Raw genomic sequence first — 23,798 nt, forward strand, 5'->3', positions numbered from 1 at the left:
CGGCCATTTATCTGCAAACCCCCTGGGTTTACAATGGCCTGGCTGTGTGTGTGTATATGCAGAGGGGGAGGAAATGGTGGGCTTAGCATCGGAGCGTTCCCATTCTCTTTCCCTTTCGCTGTCACCTCCCCTCCTCCCCTCATTTCTACTCTTGGCTGCACACAACCCCTCAGTCATTGTTTCGTTCTTTTTTATTTCTCTCCCCTGGGGTGCTGTGCAGCGACTAGGTCAGGCGGCATCTGACAAGGTGCTTCAGAATGTTGTGAGCTCCCGTGAGACGGATTGTTCCCCGCAAAACTAGGTGTATACTGCCAGGGTGAGAAAAAGAATTAACGCTTTAATTCCCAACAGCCTAAGCATATTGCACAGTGCTTTCTGCAGAGTCAGATCCAAAAGACCTACCATGTCGCTTAGTCATTCTTTAGGCTGTTTCATTTCTGAAATGTGAAAGGTTCATCATATCGTGAGGTCCTTCAAAACAAAATCATAGTCAGCATGACAGTTATGGCTCTTTCGATCACCTAGTTTGTTTTGCCTGAGCTAAGCCTCCTTTTCAGCAGTTCTGTGTCAATAGAAGTGACATGCATGCATTTCACAGGTAACAAGATTACTCAGACCAGTGATTGACTCATTTGCCAAGGGAGCTGTTGAAATAACCGCACAGGAGCTCAATGTGAGATTTGTTAATTTTATTTCTTCAGACATGATACAGTCAAACAGAAACCTATGCTGTCGGTTCTGATAAACTGCCTTTTCTGTTTGTGTATGTCTACCCTAGAGACAGCAGATGCAAAAGGGTCAAAGGCCAGTGTAATGATATAAGTGATATAAGGATGGGATGTAAATGTATTTTTCCATGTGAGTTTTCTCTCTTTGCCCTAGTATGTGTCCACTGGCTTATATCTATCACAGTCTGCTGACTTTGAGAGATGACTAAAACAGAACATTGATAGACAGTTTGCCATGAATTCAAACATATCTTCACTTGACAGAATAATGCATTAGAATAGAAATAAAATAGGTGGAACTGAATTGCTTTTTGCTGAGATATTTGTTATTGTAAAGCCAGCTCATTTAAGGTTGGACGAGTCACTGCTTCAAACATTGTACATGTTGTTTTCCTTAGAATGGGTGGTTATTGTCCCTGGAGGCGAAGAGCTCTGAGAAGCCACAGAGAGCACTACCATTTTTATTTTCCATGTTCTCCCTAAAAATACACCACAGTACATCCCTGCATTTTTGCGGTGGCCGCTGTGCACTGAGTCCCGATGGTTGGATTTTTGTGTTTTAATCCCATGTCATGTAAATGCAGCTGATTTGTTTGGGTCCGGCCAATAATTTCCCATTTCATCTGATTAAAGGAAGAGTAGTTTACATTAGCAGTGCCAACAAAAAGCTTTGACCAAAAACGTTCCAGGAACCTCCCAACTGACAGTGAATGTTACCTGTAAATTTGTCCACATAAACTATTTACCCTTGTTCACTTGTTGCTGCTTTTTACCTTAATTTTCTTTTCTTTCAGTTAAGCATACTGTCAACAGCACATTTGCATCACATAAACAGTTTCCAAGCCAGCCCCACACTTATTTCCCATGACTGCAGGGGCGAATGTCTTTGGACTTGCTTTCTTATTGTGATTCTGAGTTGACTAACACAGAATAGTCTGATGTTTTTGTAAATGCTTGATTACAAATATTTGCTGGAAAGCAGCTTTTTTTGTCAAAAGTTGCAGGTTTATGCATCAAATAGTTACTCACTCATAATGTTTCTCAATATAGGAAGTGGCATTTAACAGTCATACCCCATAAGATAAGTACGGTCGAAACAGTGTGCTCCAGCTGTCTATTGCTACTCGACTGACGGCAATCAGCAGCGAGCTGTTGACACATGGCCATCTGTAAACATTTAAAAGGATGTTTGCTTACAGTCTCTCCCTTTTAATTAAAGACCCGAGATGGCGCCCACACTTTTCCACAGGTTATGTGATAACTGCACCTCTCTGTGAAGAATGAGAAGGTCTGTTGACGTCTTCTCCAAAACACTCGAGCAAGGGTGGAGATTCAGCCATGTCCTAAATTAGGCCCTCTGGCATGAGCCAGTACAATGCGCAGGAAACTTCCTGTTGCATTGATTTGAACTGGGCTGTATTGATACACACTCATTCTCATCTGAAATGAACTGGAGCGAATTAAATGAGATACCAGTGACCTTTAAGATGACACCGTTTGCATTTGCTTGGCTTCCTACGATCATGCAAAAGTAGACTTTTTTTTTTTTTTTTTTGCTAAGGTTGTCATAATAGTGTGTTACTGTACATGATGAGTCGTTTGTTTATGGCAGTCACTGTTGAAACTCTTTCGGTCTGCCAACCAAGTACACAGGGTGAAAGCAAATAAACAAATAAACAATGTGGGTTGAGACAGGAGACAGGACAGGGAGGGAGGTGGAAAGAGTGGGCGTTCAAGATGCACTGAGGAATCCTTCTGGGTCACCATGTCAACCAGTTCACCTGAAACTAATGCCCCAGCAGACACTCTCCCTTACGCAGGGCCCTAATGAGTATGAGGTTGGCGTGGGAAAGAAGACAGGGAAGCGTAAATAGGTGACCCACTAGGACAGGGTGGGGGTCATACCTCTTGTCTAAGGGGTCTTTTGTTAGCATGTCTAAGACATGGGAATTAGTAAGACCATAGTGTTGTGGGTTATGGCTGGTTTGTTATGAACAGCTTTACCCACGGATTAACAGTGTTCTAATTATATACTCCATATGATGTATGTTATTAATAAAAAAAAAATTTTCTTGTTTAATTTTTATCTTTTTTATTCTACGAGCTTTAAACTTCAGTGAAGTTTTCACTTCAAACATTGTGTATTTTCTTTACTGTTTTGTTTGTTATTTTGTGATCCTTTAAGTGATAAGATGCAGGACACATTGCAAAGTAGGAAAAAAACTTTGAATCCTAAGAATATAATACAGGCTGAAGTCAGTTTGTAGATGTAGTCTGTATTAGTTCATATTGACCACGCCGATCACATGGTGTAATCCCTGTCAAACTGGAAATCTAGGTTAAATGCAAATTGATTCACCCATACCAGACGGTAATTAACATGTTAGCTGTGTATACGAGCACTAGACCAGAAAGTCATTTATTAAGATATGGTTATGTCTACAGTTACTATTCAAACCAGTTATTTTTGAAAGCAATTATTTTTTGAATGCTCCATAGAGCAAGAGTCAAAAAATATTTTTATATATATATATATATATATACCGGTATATATAAATGGTGAATGTAAATATTATAATTAATATGCTAATTACAATGATGTGCCTGGTCGTTATTTTAAATCTGTATGCACTAATTCTCTCTTTCTTTTTTCTCTTTCTCCCTTGGTGCTGGTGTTTATCTCATCTGTTCATCGACACAGGTAAGAACATCTTCATATATGCACACTTTTCACAAAAGCTAAAAGCCTGTTTGTCGTTGTCTTCTGGTTAAAGACGCCTTTAAGAAAGCTTTAGACTTCCCCTTTATTATACTTCCTCTGCTGCACAGTAACAGTCACAATTGCATTACGGTTTAGCTAATTATTTGACTCGTACTTGATAAGCAGCCTCACTGTTCTTCATTGCTGTGTGAAGTCTATATTTCACATCCAGCTGTTCATATGTGATGAAAAACTGTGCTTGTGTGGAGCTGTGTTGTCTATTATTAGATCTTAACTAGCTACAAGTTCACCATACTTCTAGATTGGCATTGTGATAACTGACATCAGGAAACCATAACTTTCTTGATTCGAAAAGAAATTTTGATCACTGTCCACAGTTTGAGTCCGATAGAAGCTTCCTCAAACATATCTAATTAAACAACACTCTAAACAAACATATTTTGAGTGTTTACTGGACACACTGCAAGCACTACAAGCAAGTCTTGTGCCATTAGCTTTTGGTTATGAGTGTAGGAAACAACTTTAAGTCTTTAAGAGGCGATTTCACAAGTGGAAGTACCTGTCCTGTTGTATATAAGGGACGTGACACTACAAAACCTAAAGTTGCTTTTCATAGCAGCTAATGGAATGATTAATATTAAACCATATTAATAAAAGATGCATGGTTTCACGGGCAAGGCAACAATATTTCTTTCCACCTGGGGAAATGAATAAATCCTGTTTCCCAACTGCAAAATCTGTTCTTTAATGTGTAGCACAGCCTAGCCTGCATCACGTGGGTGGGCTGATGTTCTTCCCACTAAAAATCTAGGATACTTTTCTGTGCTTTTTTTTTTTTTTTTTTTGCCTGGCTGAGGAATGCATTCCCTCACCAAGATCGGAGAGATCTTCGGAACCACTGAAAAGGTGTCCCCAAGGAAGCTGGGAATGATTTGCAAAATATAACCCATAACTCAAATTGGTTATGGAAAAATAATTAAAACATTTTGTTTGATTTAGTGATGTAGTCTTGTTTTACCATTTTTAACTCTTTTTCAAATATATATTTTTTGTCTGTCCTTGGGTAATACAAAGTAAAACACATAATAAGACATAATATCTTATGTTATTAAATTATTTTATTTCACCTAAGGACAGACAGCACAATTTTAGAATTAAAAAAATAAACTTAAAAACAACAAAACTATAAAACCGTCTCTAGGTTACGAATTTAACCCTAGTTCCTCGAAGGAACGAGACGCTGCGTTGAGCGCTTTGGGGAAACGCCTTTGGCAAGATCAACTCTGAATATCGTGTGCAATCTGTCCAATGGAAGAGCGTGACGTCATAGGCGGGGTGACGTCACAGGCAGAGTGACGTAGCGACCAGGAAGCTATAAAGGCATGTGCCACGCAGCTGGCTTCAGCTTCGAGTAGGGAAGCAAGTGCCGGCAGTGGTGCCGGGAGTATGGCTCTGCGACGCAGCGTCTCGTTCCTTCGAGGAACTAGGGTTACATTCGTAAACTAGAGACGTTCCTCTTCAGGAACTCGAGCTGCGTCGAGCGCTTTGGGGAACGATGTGCCAGCGCTGCCAGACTACCAATCCCCTGCCTAGTGTGTATCCGAAGAGCACAGCTAAGGCAAGAGGACAGAAGAGCCAGCAGCGGCTCGCATATCGAGATTGTAAAATCTGGCAAATGTAGAGGGCTTGGACCATCCCGCAGCATTGCAGATGTCCAAGAGGGACACACTTGCTAGAAAGGCCTTAGAGGCAGCCATACTCCGCGTAGAGTGAGCCTTGGCTCCCAAAGGAAGGGGAAGACCAGAGGACTCATAGGAGACGTTGATAGCCTTGACTATCCAACGACTAAGGGTCTGCTTAGAGGCAGGGGAACCCTTTTTAGGAGGACCGTAGCAAACAAGCAATTGGTCAGATTTTTTCCACAGGGCAGCTCTGTGGACGTATGCGTCCAGTGCTCATACTGGACACATACAATTTAGCTTCTCCTGGTCTGGCTCCCGAAAGGGAGGAGGGCAGAAGGCCTGCAGTACTATAGGCTGTGGTGTAACAGAGGGAACTTTGGGAACATAACCCGCTCGAGGGTATAAGACTGCTTTGGCCATACCAGGGGCAAAGTCTAAGTAGTTATGGGCCATCGAGAGGGCCTGAAGGTCTCCAACTCTCTTTAGAGACGTAATCGCCAGTGACAGGGCAGTCTTAAGGGTCAGATGTCTATCTGATATATCTTGAATTGGCTCAAATTGAGCTTTACATAGAGCCTCTAACATCACAACCAAGTCCCACGGGGGAATACGGGACCGTACTGGAGGTCTCAGCCTCAGTGCACCGCGGAGGAAATGTGTAACTAGGGGGTGCCTACCCACTGACTGACCATCGAAAGGGACGTGGTAAGCAGCTATGGCCGCCACGTACACCTGTAAGGTGGAGTGAGTTAACCCCGCAGAGAGCCTAGCTTGTAGAAACTCAAGAACTGTACCAACTGGGCAGTTCACAGGGTCAAGCTGGCGGTCTCTGCCCCATGAGGTGAAGAGTTTCCACCTTAGGGCGTACATTGGAGGAGGGTCTCAACAACCTCAGTTGAGAGACCGGAAGCTATGAACTGTGCCCCCTTAGGGGCCACACCCACAACTTCATCAGCTCCGGGCAAGGGTGGATTATTTTGCCCTGCGCCTGAGAGAGTAGATCTGTCCTGATCGGAATCTCCCATTCGAGGAGAGAGACCAGATCTGCGAACCATACTCGGCCCGGCCAGTACGAGGCTACTAGCAACAGACGGACCCCGTCCTGGCATACTCTCGCCAGAACTCCCAGGAGCAGAGCGATGGGGGGAAAGGCGTACAGATGAAGCCTCGGCCATGTCTGTGTCAAGGCATCTAGTCCCAGTGGAGCTGGGTGAACTAGAGAGAACCAGAGGGGACATTGCGATGTCTCTTGAGTCGCGAAGAGGTCCACCTGAGCTTTGCCAAATATCTCCCCTATCTGCTCCACCACCTCGGGGTGAAGTATCCATTCCCCGGGCCTCGGCCCCTGTCTCGACAGCATATCTGCTCCCACATTCAATCTCCCAGGAATATATACTGCTCTTAATGAGAGGAGTTTGTCCTGGGACCACAGGAGGATCTGGTATACCAGCTTGTATAAGGGGCGTTAACGCAGACCTCCCTGGTGATTGATATAAGAGACCACCGATGTGTTGTTGGTGCGCACCAACACATGACGGCCTTTCAGGTCTGGGAGGAAATATTTCAATGCTCGATACACTGCTAGCATTTCTAGACAATTGATGTGCCATGTCAGATGGCGACCGCTCCACAGACCGCGGGCAGGGTGGCCACTCATGACCGCACCCCAACCGGTGAGAGACGCGTCTGTCGCTAGCGACCAAGAGCTCCCAACACCAGGCCCTGATTCAAGAACCAAGGTTTCTTCCATATGTCTAAGGCACGAAGGCATCGCTGCGTGACCTTGATAGTTCGTAATGGATTTCCCTTCGGGGAAAAACCCCTTGGTCTTGAGCCACCACTGCAGGGGTCTCATGTGCAGGAGGCCAAAAGGTATCACGTTGGACACAGCTGCCATGAGCCCTAACAGTCTCTGAAACTGCTTGAGAGTGAGTGACTGACCTTCTCTGACTCTCTTGACTGAGGAAAGGATTGACTCGATCCGAGCAGGAGACATACGTGCCTGCATCGTGGTCGAATCCCACACTACGCCTAGATAGGTGGTTCTCTGAACTGGAGAAAGTACACTCTTCTTGGCGTTCAGTCTCAAACACATTTCGTTAATGTGCGGGGTGAGAGTGCAAGGCCGAAGGGAAGTACTCGATATTGGTAGGCTTTGCCCCCGAAAGCGAACCTCAGAAACTTCATGTGTTGTGGAAGGATGGATATGTGGAAGTATGCTTCTTTGAGATCTATTGTGACAAACCAGTCCTAGGATCTGATTTGAGCTACAACCTATTTGACAGTGTGCATTTTGAACTTCAGTGACATTACTGAGAGGTTTAATTAACGTAAGTCTAAGATCGGACGCAACCCCCCATCCTTCTTTGGAACTATGAAATACTGGCTGTAAAACCCGGACTCCCTGTCTAGAGGAGGGACCACCTCGATGGCCGCATTCCTTAATAGGGTATTCACTTCTTGTTCCATCACCAGAGCCTGCTGGGGGCCGATGACTGTCGGTGTAACCCCATTGAACATCGGCGGTGGACAGCCGAACTGAATACAATAGCCTCTTTCTACTGTGTGCAGGACCCATTGAGATACATTTGGCAGTAGTTTCCATGCTGCTAAATAATGTACTAAGGGAATCAGTCTCTCGAGACTGATCTCTGGTGTAAGAGGCCCCCGAAGGGGTGCCAAGCTTCCCAGCTCCGCTACGCTCGTGGGCGGACATAACTGGGAGTGACACTTGCGGGAGACTGCTGCGCCCTGAAACACTGGCAGGGTTGGCAGACTGTCCTCCAGAGGGCACTGGGGTGAGACGGGCCACCGTATAATGAGGTGGACACCGCTCTACTCCAGTAGGGGCTACCCTCAGGGTCACTGCGCCTCTGGCGTCAGGACCTCTTTGTCGAGGACTTCCTAGCTTCGATAATTGCACGAAGATCTGATTTCACGTTGGAAGTCCCCGACTCAGAGCTCTGCTTTTGAGCCTCGCGGTATGAGGAGCTTGCCTGTGGCGTGGGTATCTCCCACCCAGATAACCCACGAGAGCAACGAGAGAGGAAACTCTGGAACACCGCCGCCTGTTTGCGTTCCTCCTGTCGCCGAACAGACCCGAGGCTTGAAGCGGGGCGTCCAGGAGGCAGACCCTGTCACGCTCTCTTATCTGTGACAGGGTTAGCCATAAATGCCTCTCCGCGGCCACCAAGGCTGCCATAGACCGCCCAATCGCGCGAGCGGTCTCTTTGGTGGTGCGGAGGGAGAGATCAATGGTCCGTCTAAGCTCTGCAATATCTTCAGACTTGATCCCCTCTCCCTCGTCTAAATCTCTCAGCAGGTCAGCTTGATATGCCTGGAGGACGGCCATGGTGTGAAGGCACGCCCCCGCCTGACCTGCTGCCACATAGCCCTTTACCATTAACATAATGTCGTTTTTAACGGTTTTGTGGGCAAGGCCGAAGCCTTCAGAGACGATGCCGAACCGGGTGACAGATAGCTCGTAAGCGTCTGCTCAACCCGGGGCATCACTCTGTACCCTCGCTCATCGAGCCCCGCGACATTGCCGTAATATTTAGAGTCGGGGCTGAAGAGACGGGTCGAATAAGGGAGGTTCCACGATCTCGCTATTTCTTCGTGGAGATCGGGAAAAAAGGGAAGGCTCCGGGATGGAGGTGGCTGCCTCGGCCGCAGAAACCGCTCATCTAATTTACTTTTCTGCGGTTCTGATTTTTTTCTCTGCAGGCCACTATATTTTTAATTTATCAACTGCATGAGTAACCACCTCCAACAGCTCCTCATACTGGGGCGATAGGGGTGGTGAATCCCTACTAATAGTCTCCACATCCACCTTATCAGACGAAGAGAGGTGGAGTGTCAACCCTTCACCCTGGGGGGAAGAAACCGACGAGCATGCTTCCGAACCCAGGGTTTGGGCGCCGGATCTGGCAGATGAGGAAGGAGATAATGACTGGCCCGTCTTCATACCCTCCGCCAGATCCACCTGCGAACCCCACGAGTGCAGCAGCCACTCTGCCTTGGCAGAAGCGGGGCCAGCACCGCGGGGAACGCTGGCGAAGGCTCCCTCCTCGAAGAGAGCCCTCCGGGATTGAAGCGCCCGCATCGGCAATCGTTCACAATGCTTCATATGTCTGGTCTTAGCTTTGCTCTTAGGCATTATGTTGCTTTATTGGGTCAGACAACAATAAATAAGACTCACAAGACAGACTTTTTGACATGCACACACAGAGCGCTTGCTGAAAGAAGCGAAGCTGAAGCCAGCTGCGTGGCACGTGCCTTTATAGCTTCCTAGTCGCTACGTCACCCGGCCTGTGACGTCACGCTCTTCCATTGGACAGATTGCACACGATATTCAGAGTTGATCTTCTCAAAGGCGTTTCCCCAAAGCGCTCGACACAGCTCGAGTTCCTGAAGAGGAACTACATTTATTTTTATATAAAATTTTTACTTATTTCTGTTCTATATTTATAATTCATAGTTATTAATATATCATATATCATATCATATCATATATTATTAAAAAATACTTAGGTTTTCCTCAGTAGGCCTACAACCTTTTTTTTTTTTTTTGTCAGACTACAATCATTATGTGATTTTTGTGAAGTTGAATCATTTTATTGTTGTATTGTTGTTCATTGTAATTTCATCATTCCATCCAGCACGTATACATATTTATCAGACTATATTTGGCCTTGACATTGTGCACATGCTCTGAAGGAAGACTTGAAAGTCAAACCCATCACAAAGGAGGTAGATTTATCAAATATTTAATTGCATGTATACTGTAACAAACTACACATACAAACATGCTTAGTGACAAAAGTTTAAACAGGGATGAGAAAATAATATTAGTGTCATTTTGAATCTTCACCTATTACATGGTTTGGTTCTTAGCGGGCAAGACTGTTCTACACCTTTACCACAGAAGCTGACAGTGAAGGCTATTTTGAAAAGTGATGCTTGGGAGCTGATACAACTGAACTTACAGTGTGAACATACAGAAGAAGTGGTGTAAAAGTGCTTCCAACATACATGTGTTGAGTGTGTAACAGACCTCATGAAGGATTGTGGCTGAAGAAAAACAAGACCAGTGTTTCGGGGGAGTAAAATGTGGAAATGCGCAGAGAGCGTATGCGTGAGGATGGGTGTGTGAGGTACAGAGAGCGTTTGCAGATAAAAGCTGTAAGTCATTCTGCCTTTTAGCTACTCTTCTATTTCAGATATGATAATGTCCTCACACAATCCCTTTTTCTGCTGCACTATCAAGACTCTTAAAAGCGACTAGTGCTCTTAAAACTATTCTAAGCAAAACAGCTCGAGCATTTCGAGAAGTTCCGTTATAAGTGGCAAATTGTTTTCCCATAATAGAACCGAGCAATTGCTAATTGGAGCCTATAGTCAAATTGACCGAGGACTGATTGGAAGAGAAAGACAGAAGGGTCCTTCACGCACTTTAGAGTGCACCTTGAATGGGTATGCTAGTGTCTCAATGCATTGGGATTTAAAGAGCAGAGCGGCAGTGGCGCAGGTCCCACTCTGTGGCTTTGGATAGTTGCACTCAGGTTTCCATTTTCAAAATGTTTATCCCCTGCCAACTTCACCGGAAAGAAATTTGGTGAGCTGCATCACTTTGAAAGGTGTATGAGGTAGGGGGGATCTTGCAGCATAATCTGTGGTTAATGGAAGGATTTATTTGGAAATGCGCTTCAATCTTCAAGCTCCTCCCCCTTTTTCCAGATTTACACTCCCTGAGTAATAAGTATCTCTGGGAGTGACCTGCTGGGCTAAAGGCAGAGAGATGCCAGCATGACTCAGAAATGAGACATGGCGGATTGACATTTCAGTTTTACCTTCTGTAGGTGTCATCCCCCCACTTCTTATTCCAACATCTGGAGTTGATCAAGCAGTCACTTCTTAGTGCTTTTAACCACCCCTGCAGCTTAAAGGGGGTTGACAGCTGTTAAAACACCTGAGCACGCTTGCCGGAGACCCCTTCCTCCTCTACATCCCCGCAGAGTAGCACACATTACATGCTGGTGTGGAGAAAAAGGGGCCACATGCTAACTCAGGTGGTCTGGCAACCTGACACCACGAGGTTCACAAGTCTAGACTAAAGTTCTGGCCTAATTTTCAGGGCATTTGAGGGTCTGCTGGGATTACAGCCCTACAGGCCTCTCTCTACAGCAGGGAGCTGTCGACTATGGGTAGATTGTATCAGCAATTAAGGTATTGTTGGCGGGTAATCTTTAAGGTTGCAGGACAAGCTGGGTTTCAGACAGCTGTAGCCCTTTTGATCTTCCAGTCTCCCAAGATAGCTGTCACTCACATTCACCTAAAAATAGTATGTCTGGAAAACAATACGCATCAAAGACACCTTGTGCTGTAGTGTGCGTTCACAATTATGTGACCAGCTAAATTACAGAAGGCTCTTTGGATTCAAAGGGTGTTTTTAGTGTGAGGGCAAAACAATGGCTTGGTGCTGAGGTGATTCAAAAAGTAGTTCATGACCCAGCCTTTCTTTCTGCTGCGACTCAATGTAACAGAATCAGTGTTAGCCTCTAGCATCCCTTGGGAGAGGGCATTATTATTGCTGCTGTATTGTTGGCTAACCTCCTGCCAACTGTGCAGGGAACAAAAGGCCGAGCATTTATTACCAGACCCTGCTGTGTTAAAGGAAGCCCAGACCAGCCCTCCTTTCCTGGGGATGGCCTTCTTTTGGCTGCGGTTTCATCAAGCAAATGAAGCTCTTGCTAATAACCAGGTAGATAGTGAGTTCTCAAGAACAATGTGTCTTTTTGAGATTTGTGCAAATTGGATTACTGATTTAAAATTGGTAAATAATCACAGTGAGGAGGCATGTTAGTTTGTGGTATGAGCAGTTTTTATATACTTTTTCAGAGAATTCTTTTTTATTGTATTATTATTATTATTATTATTATTAAAATTTAACTGTGTGTTAAGAGTATTGAGGTGAGTTCTTATTCATATAGTTTTATATAGGCATCATATAGTTTTCTTGAATTGTTCAAAACAAAAATACACACAGAGAGAGAGAGAGAGAGAGAGAGAGAGAGAGAGAGAGAGAGAGAGAGAGAGAGAGAGAGAGATTCCCATAACATCTTGGGTTTTTCTTTCCAAATGAGTCCTTTTAGATTATCACATTAAAATCAGCTTCCTTATTTCAGCACAGTCATATGATAAAACAGGAAGTGGCAAAGAAAACAACTGTGGTAAGCTAAATTATTGCTAAAAATGGCTGAATCTATGACTTCTGCTTGATACAATCAGAGTTGCTTTCTCGCACATCCGCTTAATTTTTAGAAATTTAGCATAATGTGTTTGTTGGTTCAGTGTCTGCTTGTCATACTGAAGCTATTCGTTTTGTTCCACATGTTCCAAAGAAAGACATGTTTATACAAAGCTGGACACAAAATGGCAGCTCAGTGCCAAGAGGTAGGCTTGCTTAGTTATCCCTGTCCATCCCTGGCTGCTAGAGCACATTTTTGGCACTCGCCCTTGAAATCATCTCCACCTGGATGTTGTAGGCCAGAGTCCAAACACAATAAGGAAATAAAGTACGAGTGTGAAAAGCTAGCAAGAATGACTCTTTTCCCACTGGGACCCGCTGCACTCCACAATGCATTTCGATGACAGGAAAAGTTGATGGCGATTTGTTGAATCAAAAGGAGGAGGATGGGGAAAATGCTATGAGCATGAGCTGTCACATTCCGCACCCATGACGGAGGCATGCATATTTTTTCACTAGCTTAGTCCAGCTGCTACATGCTAGCCTGAGAACTAATCGTCAAAGTTGGCCACTGGCCCACATGGAGGAAATTTGGGTTGTTGTTAAGTGGGAGTGAAAGTTATTTCCACTGAGATGGATCATTATTATATGACTGAGCGAAACAATTGTGTGGGACATCTCAAAAGAGTATTTTAGCAGACTATTCAGTGTTTTCATTAGCATTATGACCCACTGTAAATTTTTATATATGTTTAACTGTGCAGCCAACTGTTCTCTTTTAATCTGTGTTCTCATTGACATGGGATAGAATAGCTAGTTAGTATTGTCCAATTGGCTTTTTAAAGTGGTCATATGATGCTTCTAAAAATAACATTTATTGGTATATTTGGTGTAATGAAATGTGTTTATGCGGTTTAAGGTTAAAAAAATATTATTTTCCAAATACTGTGCATTATATTTCTCCTCTATGCCTGCCTTCTGAAACGCATCGATTTTTAAAAGGCTCATTGGTCTGAAAAGCGAGGAGTGCTGTGATTGGCCAGTTATCCAGTGCGTTGTGATTGGCTGAATACCTCAAGCATGTGACAGAAATGTTACACCCCTCAACATATTGTGATGCCCTGTCTGGCCGGAGCGACGATACATAAACATAAAACACATTATAAATGTGATATAAATATGATTTCTAATCGTGTCCTCTTTTGGAAGGCCAAACAAAGTAGTTTCGCTTTCTCAACGAAACATCATCACACAGTAGGGCCTTGAGTGAGCGAAGGCCAGAGGCCTTGTGCAGCATTATGCAAATCTTCCCACATACTGATGTAGATATGTGGGGGTGTGTTAGAACAAGCCGTTTTAGGGGGATGTGGACGAGTCTTAACTTTTGTAAAGAATATCTCTTTGGATTTAAAAAAAAAATATTCACATCATATGACCCCTTAAGGCTGTATTGGAATTCAGGGATGGTACAGAATTCTGAGGTGAAAAGTTTACTGTTATCATGCTGCTTGCAAAATATGACTTGTCAATGAAGCAAAAAAACTTTAATAGTCTTGTTAATTGCATGAGGGTGTGGAACAAGAGAAAGATTATTTTGTGTGTGTGTGTGTGTGTGTGTGTGTTTTGAGTGGGGAGTAATGAAGAACAAATGACTACTCAGAAATCATTCATTAGATTTTTTTTTTTAACCTTCATCCTACCGATTCACTTGGGTGGAAAGTTTTGCCCTGGGGAGCCCATGGCTGTCAGTTTCTCTTATCTCAGACAACCATGCCATCGACGATGTCGAACAGCAACAGTGGGACAAATTACCCGCACAGTGCCCAGGGGGCAGGTGGCTTTTAGGGGTCGTTTTCTCAGGTCACATGTAGGAGACGTACATCTGTCACTGTGGAGGTATCACTGGGGGACACACGTATTGCCGTTCCCTGATGTGTAAATTGATTCAAATTGACAGACGGTGGTACCTTTTGCTTGGTTACTCCCTGTGCCCTCTTTAACCAGGGGACAGGATCACAAAGCAGGGCTTGTTAGGGTAATCTAGGCCTTTGTCCACTTATCAACATGACGAATCATCTGTGTAGAGCTAGACGAGGTATAATGCAGTTCCACTGAGTAGCCGTTTATTCAGCACTTGAATTAATTCCCCTTACAGGACCTTTCACATTATCTTTCTGGTACACAGTAGTCAGACATGCATGGGTTGGGTTCAGGTTGCTGAGGACAACAGGAAGATATTTGCAAAGTAAAAAAAAAAGAAGTGTTAATTAAGTGTGAAAATAGTCATCTTTTTGTAAAGTATTGTATTTAGTTTCCCATTTCTGTAAGCTCAAAGACAGATGTAAGGAGACCAGTATCAGAATTTATGTTTTGCTGGTTTAAACCAATTTTTTTTATCTTCATTTGTCATTTACTTTCATTCGTAGTTCATCTTATCTTAAGCACACATGAGACAGTTCTAATTAAGAGTTTCTGTTGCGACCAGTTGCTAAGACATTCACTTATAGGTGTTAGTGACTAACAGTCTAATCTATTTGTATTTGTTTTAATTACATTTACATTTATGCATTTAGCAGACACTTTTATCCAAAGTGACTTGCAGTGCATTCAGGCTATACATTAATTAATAATATATTATTTATGTATTATGTAATACCAGTTTTTTTTTTTTTTGATAATTAAATTTATGTTTTACTATTACTTAAAGTGAGGCAAAGACATTTTGACTAATAATGTGCTCGCTCTTCCCAAAACCTGCTGGGAGTGTTTTAATAATGTTAGAAATATAATCTTGTTTAATATACCTATATCATTTGTATAATAACATATTGTACACATTTGACATTTGACACTGAGACATTTAACACATTTTGGTGGTGCAGGCAAAATCTTTAGTTGTGGTTTATCACCACCATCAGCTGGCTTTTACAGTTGCAATGTACTGTAAGTGGCCTTTTAGTGACTGACCGATTTAAAATGCAAGTGTGTAGCTCAGCATGCAGTGGTGGTCAAAAACCATGGCAAGAGGTCAGATTTGCCTGGCGGATGACTGCGTGTTATTGGTGGACAGAGATCTGGGTTATTTAGAAGTGGTGGCCAATCAACAGGGATCTGCTGAGTTATGTAGTTTCACTACTGCAAAAGTTTGTCACAGGAAATTAACAAATAGGTGGAAGGACACACAAAGAGAGGCTTAAAATTGTTATTCATCATTGAATAACTGTATAAATTCTATTCGGTGTGAGAACCCAAGATGCCCCACATATTTAGGCCCTGTCCACACGAACGCGCTTATTTTTAAAACCGAAGCTTTTTCTACGCGGTTTGGCCATTCATCCACATGCAAACGCAGCACCAGGTCACTTAAACCAAACAATTTGGAAAACGGCTGCCAGGGTGAAGATTTTCAAAATCTCCAGTTGCAGTATTGTAGTATAGACAGTGAAACTGCCATCAGCTGTAGTTTGTGCGGTTCTTTGCTGCTAGTTCTTTGAAGTTGGCTTGGTGTGTCCCAGCCTTTACTGGAATATCCATGGCAGTTTTTTTCTTATTTATATCACTGCACTATCGCACACACACAAAGCTCCATGTCAGACTCCCTTCCAGTTACACTAGTCAAAAATTGGAAAAAGAGGAAAGAACATACCAAACAATATTATCATAGAAATGCCTATCCATTTATATTTCCTAACTTTTTAAACATGCTGGGTTGTGAAGTCTGCATTCAGAAATGTAGATCCAGAAATGAACTCCACTAGCAGGGCATGCTTCTGTGCCAGCTTGCATAAATTACATCACATACAAACCAGTTATTATTTCACAAGGGAATGAAAAACCCCCACAATGATTCTATGCCCTGGACCAATGCGAGCCTGTTGCAGAGATTACAATACATAGTAAGGTCTGAATTGTGTTAGATGTGAAACAAAGGGCTCCCTGCAGTCAGCCTTTCAGAGGTGAAAGCTCAGCCCAGCACATCTGACATACTGCACATTAAGATGTGTGGGCCAGGGAGCCTGGAGGTACTATTTGCCACCTGGCAAAGATATAGTTGTAGTGCTTTGTTTGTGTGTGCCCGTGTAAATGTGTACTTTGAGGGCACCTAATTATTATTATTATCTTTTTTTTTCTTTGGTAAAATTGTAAATCAGCAACTCTGACGTAGCAACAGCGTAAAATGATACTATGCACTGTTTGCCTATATAGTCATTATTAAATGATGTATGGAGAAACTGAAAAGGGTGTATTTTTTATTTGATCTGAAACATTAGGAATTAAACATGTTGCTTTCTTTTGTCAAAAAGGGTTTGAACATTTCCAGAGAGCACTCCCACCTAGGTCAATAAATAATTCAGGCTTTTTGGAAGTAGGCCTTGCGTCCCCTTGAGAGGCTAGCGGGCTACTGAAGCCGGAATGGCTTCATCATTTCAAACATTTACATGGGTATACTGTTTGCTGTTACCCTGGAGCTCATCATCTGAGGCAACTTTTCAGGTTTGAAGAGTCTAGACATGCCAAATCAAGCCAAAGTGGGTTTTCTTGCAAATTAATGTGATATAAAATGTGTAAAAGTAGTAAAATTAGTTACAGTTAGGAGGAAAAGGGATAATACCTTTCACAAACACACACACATACTTAAGTGTTCACACACGGAGCAGTTCATATCTTTGTGTTAGGGTCTTATCAGAGACAACCACAGACCTTTTTTTTCCCTCTCTTTTGACAAACGACACTCTGTTGCAGCAACATTACCGGTAGGATGAGGTGAAGTGTTTTTTCCCCTCTCTTCTTCTCTGTTTTGTTCACCTTTACCAACTTTACCAGAATATGTTTGTAGGATTGTTCACCCAAAATAAAAATATTCTGTCATAGTTTGCTCAAACATGACTTGACTTTCTTCTGTTAAACATGAGGAAATAATGGATGTCCAAGCTTGCTTTTTTTTTTTTTTTCTTTCATAAAATAAAAGTGAAAAGGACTGCTCTACAAAAACAAAAAAAAACAAAACAAAAAAAAACAAGTATAACATGTATATCATTTAGTGGTTTTGAAAGACATCTAAGAAATTGACTGATTTTCTTTTTATTTGCCAAATAAACTTGCCAAATCACATGATGTGTGCTGCAGTGCTTATTAATCAGTGATGGCTAAATTTATTTGTTGGATAGATTCATTCATTCTTTCTTTCTTTCTTTCTTTCTTTCTTTCTTTCTTTCTTTCTTTCTTTCTTCTACAACCCAGATAAAATTTGTGCATTTTGTGATTATTTTTATAAGAATATATATATATATATATATATTTTTATTTTTAATTTTTTTTTTTATTATTTTTATTATTTGTATGATTTTTTTAAAGAATATATATGTTGACTACAAAAACTGACAAAAAAATTGAACAGTAATGTACATGTACTAGCACCAAAACACATGTTTGTTAGCAATGTGTACAGCTCATAATATGGTTTGTTTTAATTAATATTGTGTAAGTTTACAAAAATGTAATTGGTTCAGAGAAGGATATGAAAGTAAAGGCTGATTTATACTTCTGCATCGAAACTACGCCACAGCTATATTGAGTTTTATGTGTGTTTTTTGCACTTTTATATATTTTAATGTTACAGCTTCCTATTTAAAATAAAACAAAGTAAAAAACAAGTGTCTTATTTATTTGTTGTCTGCGACAAACAGTTGTTCTGCCATGTTATGTTACAAGTCCTCATGTAGATTGAAAGAATGCCATCTTCTTCTTTTCTGTTATAGTCTCTTTTTTGTAGTTTTAAATAAATTATTTGTTCTTTGATATTCATTTGCCGCAGTCACGGCTGATGCTTCTCCGACAAGCAGCTTCTTCTTCTGCTATTGCCGTCATACTGCGGCTTACACAAGCAACATGCCTGTGGACACTGCAGATTAGCAGTTTGCATGTGTTCTGCACGTCGACATGGACAACAACACAGAAGTATAAATAAAAAATGATGGCATAGAGGCTACGGCGTAGGTCAGACGCAGAAGTATAAATCGGCCTTAAAGGGTTACTCCACCCCAAAATAAAAAAAAATTGTCATTAATCACTTACCCCCATGTCGTTTCAAACCCCTAAAAGCTCCGTTCATCTCCGGAACACAATTTAAGAGTTTTGAGGTTGGAGAATGTCCCATAGACTGCCATATAAATAACAGCGTCAAGGTCCAGAAAAGGTATGAAAAGTTTTGTGCTTGCTTTTCTGTGTCCTCCACACCACAAAGTTCCCGTCGCTTCATATAACCCAGATTGCACATCTAATGACAGATGGAGTATTCTGACAATGACTTTTCATACCTTTTATGGACCTTGACACTGTTATTTACTCGGCAGTCTATGGGACAGTCTCAAGCCTCCAGGTTTTAATCCAAAATATCTTAAATTGTGTTCCGAAGAAGAACTGAGCTTTTACAGGTTTGGAACAACATGGGGCAAAGTGATCATTTTAGGGTGGAGAATCCCTTTACAACTTGGACATGAATCGGCTATAGATTCTCTTCTTCATTTGAAAGGAAGTTGAGCTCAATCAAATGACACGGCCTCTCGGTCAGATGTTAATTTCTTTCTCAGTGCGATCCATGGTAACACTAAATATTTAGTAAACATGCAGAGGACACAAGGAAAATATGTGTGTAGCCGCGTGTGTGTGTATGTGAGGGCACGCTAGCTTGCATGAGGGCCCTGTATATCACATGCTTTGTGATACTCTATCTGAGTTCAAATGAAGCTTACAGTGACTCAGAGCCTCACCAGGTTGTTTATGCCAAAAAACCTGAATAATGCTGCTAAGATTGTTTAAGGGCTTAGTTCACTGGATCACAAGAGGTAATTATGTAGAACATAAACAAACAAGATAAAATAATTACTTTATTATTAATATTTATTTCTTTGAGCATTTTTTTTATGAAAATTACTGCCAGTCATATGTATTCTACCTATAGCTGGAAAAACTCCTAGACATGTCTACAAAAACCGACATCCATTGCATGTATAAAAGAGGTTCAGCTGCCATTTCGGTTAACGTCTGCTCAGCTCCCATCTCAAGGTGCTAAAGGCTGATTAAGTTCCTTTTATAAGCACCTCTGGCTCAATTGCTGGGCCTCAGTGATCACACCTCTGAAAGTGGAACTTGCCACCCTTACCAGGTCACACCTTATCCTCTCATGACTGATAAGAGCAGCACAGTGGCAGAAAAGAGTTTGTGTTAGCAAATATGTGACAAACAAAGCAGCAAGTTTTTTTTTTTTTTTTTGCTGCCAAGTCACCGTGACATTCGGTGTACCAAAAAAAGTTGTGGTTTAACGTGCAAACATGCTCTATTTAACAGTTCGTACTTGAGAGGTGTTAAGAAAAAAGGGGAACTGAGTAATTTTTTTTTCTCCTTTTCATTCGTAATTCATCGAAATATTGTTTCAATGGAGCCCAAATAGTTAACTGTCTTATAAGAGCTCAGAAAACGAGAAGCCATTCATGAGAGAATGTGACCTACGGTCCTTCACCCTTGTTTAAATAACAGGTTTTGAGACCGTGGAGGTTTTTCTTGGCACCTGTTGAAGTCAAAACTCCCCAAAACAGACAGTTTCACAGGCTTTTGTATTTTAAGAAAACATGTATTTTTGGCCACTGTCTAGCTCTGGTTTCCATGGAGCTCTGGGAGAAGGTCAGAAATCAGCTTTCTTTTAGGGTGACCATACAAAAATTGTGTTATTTATTGATATATTTATTTAGACATTTTTTAACTGAAAGGTTTGAGCTGTATTGCATTTTTAAAGGCACAGCTTTATTACCCAACAGATAAAATCAACAATAGCAGAGCCAGCATTGAAAGTTTATGAACATAATAGGGAGAATTATATAGTACAGAGTTGTGAATGAAAAATAACAATTAACATCGTGGTGTGAAATAATAAACTCTTAAAATATCTTTTTTTAGGGCAGTTGTGTGGTGTGTAGGTTTCAACACAAACTACCAGATGCAATAATAATAAAAATTAACAACAACAACAACAACAGAGTTTAATGGTGATATCCATATGGCTTAAAATGAGTGATAATCTGGTAAAATGAGAACCTAACATTTCTAGATTATTACAGTGAATATAACTGCAATAATTTGATTAATATTTTACAGCACACTCTGTTTTTGATGGTTCCTCTTGATGGCCATTATCAAGATGGATTTGGCCACAAATCAAGCTGCATACACCTTTAAAGTGACTATTCAGGGTACAGTAACTCTAACACTAATAATTCCGCCAGTTTGTAAATGGTCTTGGCAAGCTTTATTAGCCCAACGCTTTGTTACTCCCTGTGTTAAATCATAGATGATTCCCTAACAAAGCAACAAACCCTGGCTGCTCAGGAGTTAACGTGGGTCTTTCCTGTTCTGTGAAAGCCCTGCGGTCCACAGCATTACGAATGATGTGGCTTCTGAGAGCCTTAACACAGTCGACGGAATGAATAAGACTTCCCTTTTAGACGATAATATGATCCGCGTGTGCTCCCTGGAGGTGTCATCAAGGGGAAAGAAGAATCCTCCTTGCTGAAAAGAGGAAGTGAAGGAAACAATGGCCCCCTCAGTATTTACTGGTTCTCTAGCCTGTCTTATAATCGCCTGAACCAAGGAGATGTTTATGGCTTCCCCCTGGACTATTTGTACGTATGCTTGTGTGTGTGTGTGTGTGTGTGTGTATGTGTTTGAGCTTACCCAAAGGAGTGGTTACAGAGGCAGGCTGTAGCTTTAAGCTCTGCAGTACCTTTTGATTCCTGTAATCGGCATTCTAATTTTCCACTTGAGCTAATTAGCACCTTGCTTTACCCCAGGTGTGTTACTGTAAACATCATCAAAGTAGCTCACTTTCATACTCTTTGATGTGCTCCTAATCCAGCACCTCCTCCCAGAAAACCAGATCAGGGCATCTTGATGCCATGCGTGTTTTCCAAGGTATCCACATAATGTTGCTTCTTTTTTTACTATAAACATATTTAAATATAAACGTTGAATCCAAAATAACTTATTTATTTACTTATTTTTGTCATATTAATTTATTTATATATGAGAACATTTAGATATTTTTCCAATACAATTATTTAAAGACTTTTTACAATTATTAATTAATTATTAAATTATTTGAATAATCTATTCAATTATTTCAGTTACGTATAAATACATTTTAGTATATTATATACATTTGTATGCAAGTATAATTTACTTTTTTGATATTTATTTTTTAATTTAATTTCAAGTCTGTTTATTTATTTTTTTAGCTACTGTATATCAATACAGCGTTTTAGTGTTTCTTATGTATAGAAATAAAATTGGTGCAATTTTATAAATGCTCAAGGCAATACAAGTCACTGATCACTGCTATTGTCAGCTTTGTGGATATTGTAGTACATTCATTCAGCTGTTTATTCAGACAAAACAGAAGGGCCAAATTTGGGTCCCTAGTGCATCCCATGGGTCACTGACCTTTGATGGTAGTTATGGGGAAAGGACATGGAAAAGATTTTATGGGGGTCAAAGATTGACCACATAAAGGGCCGAATCCTTCCCTTGTGAACTACCTGCAGGGGAAGCTATTCAGGTGACCAAAGTCCTCACACAAGTGTGTATGTATATAAGGATGTGTGTGCAGGAGGGGGTGATGAACAGATGTGTTTTACTCCCTCATTAACATCAGAAAGAACTGCTCTGATTGAAGGTCCTGGACCAAGAGGCTCTATTTCTCATTGGATGTGGACTGTCCCTATTCACTCACACACACTGACCTCTTTAAAAGGCTCCCACCTACACTGCCAGCTGGCAACTGATGAGGTTTTGCTGTGGCCTCCACAGTCCACACCACAGATCTGTGCATATGAGCTCTCCGAACACCTCAGTCACACACACTCATAAACATATGCTTTCAGGTGCACACAGGCATGCATTTGCCACAAATGGACTTCTCTGTAGCGTTTCTGTGGGGTTAAACGATCTGTTTGAATCCATTTCAAAAGTATCTTTAAATGGGAAACAAGCTCTGAGATAATACATATTAGCCTAAACCCAAATTCAAAAACCTTTTTAGGATTGAATACCTTGGAAATCCCTGTTAACTATTAACTAGTTGAGAATACGGGCACCCTCAATCGCCAACAAAGTACTTAAGCAGCAAGTCGTACGACGATTCAGGTTTCACCCCGGCTCTTTTTCAAGTCAAAGGAATAAGACTTACTGTAATCTGCACTGGCAGCACCGTATGTTATTATCGTGTCCTAATTAATCTTACAGAAGGTGTAATTCAACTTCAGATTAGGCCCATACCTCACACAGATTAATTAATGTCTCTAATCAGCAACAGCAAAATTAATTTTGCCCTGATTAAGTGTGTTTGAATTTGCATGTGCTTAAAGCAGGCTCTTTATTTCATTATGATATTGAGTGCAGAGTCTCACACACACATAAAACAGGTTAGTCTGCCATAAACAGACATGCACTAGTACACACAACAGGATGAGGGCATAATCTGTGTTATTCACTCATGTTTTGGCACACAGAGCACACAAGGCGCATGTACACACACGCTTGCGGTGCTAGCCAGGAGCTGTTTGCAGTAGAGTGTTATTGATGGGGCTGTGGGAGTGATGGAGAGAGAGAGGCTGAAGAACAACGCAGCAGATGTGCTGACAGTTGTTCACAGGCAACCTTGTGCATGTTTAATACCACCCCAGCTGATCCTGGTCCTGCTGAACACAGGAGAGCACAGCTTCCAGCCAGCATGCATGTGTGTTTGACAAAGCCATCTTTGCCCCCGTAGCAGCACATATGAGCGCCCATGTATACAGAGAGGTATGGGGAGGGAAATCGCATTCAGCTAGAGGTGGGTGAAATTGTGCAGTAATGCATGGTCTGAGAGCAAGATTGTGGTCTCAGTTGTTAATGCACTTTTAAATTAGAGAAATTTCAGTGAAATTTTAAGGTGCAAAACAATTTTCTATAGTATGGTGATGTATGAAGCACAGCTCAGACAGAAGTCAACCAAACAAGTGTGAACAGCTTGAACTGGTTGTGAAATTTATATAGGTAAATAACTAGAATTCTAACCATTATAATATGCTGAACATCTGTAAACGTGACCTCACCTTTAGGCTTGAGTTAACCTCTCTGAATCGAACGTATAACTCTCTATCCATAAATGAAGAACTTACCATCCAAGAGAGCGTGAGGGTTTTTAGGGAATTGTTAAAAGTGAATGGTTTCCCATGTAGTCAGCACTTGTGAAAGTACAATTAGCGGTCATATGCTGGGAACATTTGCCAAGACACACTCAAGAACGTCCAAAAAAGAAGAAGTTTTGAGAAGTAGGCTGGAAATCAAGCCATGTATCGCTAAATTCTCAAAGGGTTTCTTATGAT

General features: G+C 41.6%; 1 protein-coding gene across 5 annotated transcripts in view; it reads left to right on the plus strand.

The window, feature by feature from the left end:
- Nucleotides 1–23,798, plus strand: part of LOC132152941 (zinc finger E-box-binding homeobox 2-like) — a 64,158-nt gene that overhangs the window by 10,558 nt on the left and 29,802 nt on the right. The window lies entirely within an intron of this gene.

This window comes from Carassius carassius, chromosome 11, assembly GCF_963082965.1.
Source record: "Carassius carassius chromosome 11, fCarCar2.1, whole genome shotgun sequence".
Lineage (NCBI taxonomy): Eukaryota > Metazoa > Chordata > Actinopteri > Cypriniformes > Cyprinidae > Carassius > Carassius carassius.